We start from the raw sequence: 4943 nt of genomic DNA on the forward strand, positions 1-4943 counted from the left end.
AAGAGTCCCAGACTGAGAATATATCAGTTCTAATTGCTGGGCTCGAAAAATAGCCTACTCTTCTGAATAAACACTGGAAAGAGAAACATCCTTTGAGATCTCAGGTTGTAATGATTTGAGAAACCATTCGAGAAGGAACTCTGGTGGAATTTCAACTTTGATAAGCCTTTTTCTCCTTCTCCATTCCTGGATGTGATCCGAAATGTGAGTTGCGGTGTCTTACTGAAAGTTAGCCAGAAGTTCAGTTCCGGCTTCATAGTGGACAGGCAACTGAAAATGGTTCAAGAAGATATTAGCCAAATCAAAGAAGAAGTATAGGTTCCCCCTAGCAACTCTATATACCATTTGGCTGCATTTTCGGTTAGGGTGCACTGAAATAACCTCAACCTGATGGAATCATCTATCAGGGAGTTGGATGAGCACCATAAGTGAAATGTAGTCACATGGTCTCACGGGTCTTCACCACTCTTACCTTCGAACTTTGGAATATCCAAGGGAAGTTTAGTTGGGAGTGGAGGCCAAGCTGGATTGTACCTAATTGGATCATTTGTCAATTTAGTTAAGTCTAGCAAATTAAGCGTGGCCGGAAAAGGAAGTCGTGGGGGACCTTAGGAATTCCATCCAGAGCGGACAGGGTTCCCAAAGGTCTGAAAAGAATGACCTGGATTTTGAAAGGCATCAAGTTGCTCGAAGTAACTCATAGAGCCTGCTTAACCAAAAGGCGGTCCTTGTGGTCCAGCAAAATTCGGAGTTTGACCAACTCCTGTCGAAATTCCTCCGTAACTAGTGAAGTTACCCCCTAACAAAGTATTGAAAGGAGTTGACAGTCCCTAATAAGGATTCCATGCATTGGAAAAGGGTGGAAAACTATGAAACGAATTAACCGAATAATACAACACATTCCCTTGTTGGTCGAAAAATTGATTCCCAACTCCTATCCCACTAACCGCAGGGTTTGTCCAACTCTAGAAGGGGTTACTACCTTGACTTGTAAAAGGAAAAGGAATTGACCCTACTGTCGGATTGGAATGTGGTATATGACCACTTCCAAATGGGAAACCCTAAAAATAAGTTGATCCACTCATCATGGATGTAGAGGCGGTCGATGGTATGTTCAAAGGAACTGAAGGAATCCCTTAAGACGGCATTCCAAAAGGGAAAAATCCAAAACTAGATGCAGTAGCTTGAGAATTTTCACTTGTTGACAGAATGGAAGTAGACCCAAATATAGTCGTGCTGGGAGTAATAGAAGGGATGGAAATAGTTCCTCCCCCTTGTACAGATATGGGAATCTGCATGCTCGCAACACTCGTCATAGATGCCATGCTTCCAGCAGTGGTCATCGAAGGAATAGATGTATGTACACCTGGGCTTGAAAGCCTATGAGTCGAAGTTCCAATGTATAACAAAACATCTGGATGGTCAAGAGGAAGAGGAGAATTCGGAGCCGCAACCGACCCTGAAAGCTCTTTAACTTCGATATTATCTTCCGACTAGAAGAGTACTCGAGAAAGAACTGGTGTGTTCCTTTCTAACTATGTATTGGTGCCAGGTCTATCTTGTGAACTAATGCTCCCAAGCGAGGGATCAATCTTCGATGCACCTGCTACCCTTGGTAGAATCACTCCTACGCCTTCTAGGAGAAGGCTCCGGACTCGTAGGTGATAGCCCATGAAGTCTCCTATACCGTCGAGATGGTCGGTCAACCACTTTGAATTATTTAAAAGATATACTTAAAGAATCAAAAAATTATAAAGTTAGGCTGACTAGGAGCAAAGAACACTCACTAAAATGTCCCTAAAGATATCAGCAATCAAACAACTCTCAAGTATTTCTGCTCCAGGTGATTAGGATCAAACACCAAAATACAAGAAAGTTAATAACAAGGGCCTTCCAAAAATAGACTGGGGTAATTACACCCCAGGCCTACTAGCGAAGGTATCAGAGGTAGTTACGCTAACCTCTAGACAACAGCCTTTGCCGGTGCAAGCCCCCAAAATTTGCAAGGGTGCCCTCCAGAAGTATTGTTGAACGTGATACAATGTCAACCTTAGGTGCCATGGGATTCCCCTCCACAGCCACCTGTGTGGTCCCTAGGATAGGCAAATATGGTCACCAACTCGTATCAGAAGCTGGGTGGAACAATCGTGAGGTAGGATCTGACAAGTAAGAGAGGGGGTACCTCTCATCCTTATCTTCACTAACCCTCGTGCTTTACTCCCAGTTACGGAGCTTTCTCGATCTCCCTGATGCTATTGGATTTCGCTCATTAATCAAACTTCTATGTTTTGTAATTTAGAGCGGCCTTGGAGAGTTAACTCTCCTCTCGCCTAATCCAAGGCCCTAATAAACCTAAAATTTTCATGTATTCTGATGACAATACAAAAGTTCTAGTTTATTTTAATTAAGCGCTTGATTTTAATGGTTGTTATTTTAAGTCGAGGGTATAGATGGAAGTGAAATCAATGGTGTTTGTATGATGCAAAAGAAATCAATGAATAACTAACTATATGAATGCAATCATTTGTTCTTCGATGAAAAGAGATCTCTATGTGGGTTCTACGAAACTTCTATAAAGAAAAATACTTTTTCTTTTTGTTTTCTTGAAACACACTTCACACACCTAAAAACTAAAAAGACTATGAAGGCTTTAACAATGCAAACTACCCTAATGCAAGGTATAATGAAGATGCAAGATCCTAAATCACTCTAAAAAATGAAAGCAATTGTTTATAACTATCAATGAGCCAACTTAAGTATTGAAGAGGATACAAATTTTGAACACAAAATTCTCTCCAAACAAGAAGGACAAATCGTAAAAGATCGTAATTCACTTTCAAAAACCAAAAGAAACCAAAACCAAACTTGGAAAAAGAAAACAAAAACAATGTTTTTTGAGATCTTTTCTTTTTCAAGGAACAACCAAAACAAATTTTTGAAATCACTTAAAATGCTACTAAAACTCAAAGAGAAAAAAGGGAGCACAAGGAGTCTTTGCAAGTTACCCACTCGAAGATGAACGAAAACTTGAGCAAAAAGGCTTCAACTTATACTAAATGACCCAAACAACAGTAAAGAGCTTGACAAACTGACCAAGAAGCCAGGAAAGAAATACTTTCAAATTCATCAAAAAGACTCTCAAAAAGAAAGAAAAGCTATAAGGCCACAAAACGAAGGAAAGAAAAGCAAGTAGATCAAAAACCAAGCTTGTCACTAAAACTGAAAAACAATCTCCTCTTTTGGAGGACCAAAACAATCAAGAACTTCTAAACGAAGTCTTGTGTGCCAAAACACCAATTACAAACTCACTCGAAAAGCAAACCTAGGCCAAATCTTTTCAATGAGGAAGAGATTTCGAAATAGTAAGCCTGCAGAATAATGAAATTCTTCAGACAAAAATTGACCACACAGAGACTAAACAGACTGGGCAACAAATATTTATGGGCAGAGAGATTTGAAAAAACAATGCAAAAATTGGTATACGCGATTGTGTTCAAGCACAGAGGTGTGTACATGTGTTTTTGATATAGGAAACTCACGTATACACGGGTTCACTTCACAGAAACAAGCATGTGTACGCTACTGTAAATAGAGTAAAAGGCGTATACAAAGCTTTATAAGAAAAGTAAAAAACAAAGCCAAATCAAAATGATCAAACTTAAGGTCTTAGACTCTAGTAGACTAAATAAAACTGTAATAGCAAGCAAACTAAAGACCGAGCCCCGATTGACACTGAACAACCCAAACTAGGAATAACAAGATTGTTATCCGCAGTGGAGTCGCAATTCTGTTACAGGAACAAGTACCCTAGGGCTTTGGGTTAGAACCCCAACAGAGCAGAAGCAAACTAAAACAAGAAACACTCATACAACTCAGGAAAAATGCTTATATAAACAAACTACATAAGAGCGATCATACCCGGATTTCCTTCATTCGAGTAGGTCTGTTAAAATTGGCAACCAGGGCAAAACTTCATGTGGGTCATCTTATTCATGGCTAATAATATTTTTATTATATTCCTCTCGTCGAGAGGTGTAGGATTGATATAAAGATCATCAAATTCCGATAAGTATTCATGGAGATATGAATTTATTTTGATTATGGAATTATTATCAAGCCGACCTACAACTCATGTAGGCTCAGAAGCCCAACAGTCGCATCTATTCACCCACCAACGTTGTGTATAAATATAAGAGGACTTTTCCTCATTTGGACTCACTCATCTCATCACATCTCTCTCTCTCTCTACTGCGCAGATATGAGTCTCTTCTCTACTGCGTTGAAATGGGTCTCTCTCTCTCACACATGTGAAGCCGGAAGATGTTGAATTTGAAGTTGCAACTGTAGAAGTAAAGATTGACTTGCATGGCCTAGAAGATCTCCTCTTTGGAACTGCGCTATAGGTTCATCTGAACCTCCATTGAAAGCCGCAACTTTTGGTGGTGGAATGAAGTCAATCCGATGAACGGTTTGCAAGATATCGACTGCCCTAGTTTGAAGCCAGAAACTGCTGAAACTGAAGCTGCAACTGCAGAAGTAAAGATTGACTTGCGTGGCCTAGAAGATATCCTCTTTGGAACTACGCTGTAGGTTCATCTGAACCTCCTTTGAAATCCGCAACTTTTGGTGGTGGAATGAAGTCAATCCGACGAACGGTTTGCAAGATATCGACTGCCCTAGTTTGAAGCCGGAAACTGCTGAAACTGAAGCTGCAACTGCAGAAGTAAAGATTGAATTGCGTGGCCTAGAAGATATCCTCTTTGGAACTGCACTGTAGGTTCATCTGAACCTCCTTTGAAAGCCGCAACTTTTGGTGGTGGAATGAAGTCAATCCGACGAACGGTTTGCAAGATATCGACTGCCCTAGTTTGAAGCCGGAAACTGCTGAAACTGAAGCTGCAACTGCAGAAGTAAAGATTGACTTGCGTGGCCTAGAAGATCTC

This window comes from Pinus tabuliformis, chromosome 2_2 (genome assembly GCF_031772625.1).
Source record: "Pinus tabuliformis cultivar Carrire ecotype Pingquan chromosome 2_2, CPIR1, whole genome shotgun sequence".
Taxonomy (NCBI): Eukaryota; Viridiplantae; Streptophyta; class Pinopsida; order Pinales; family Pinaceae; genus Pinus; species Pinus tabuliformis.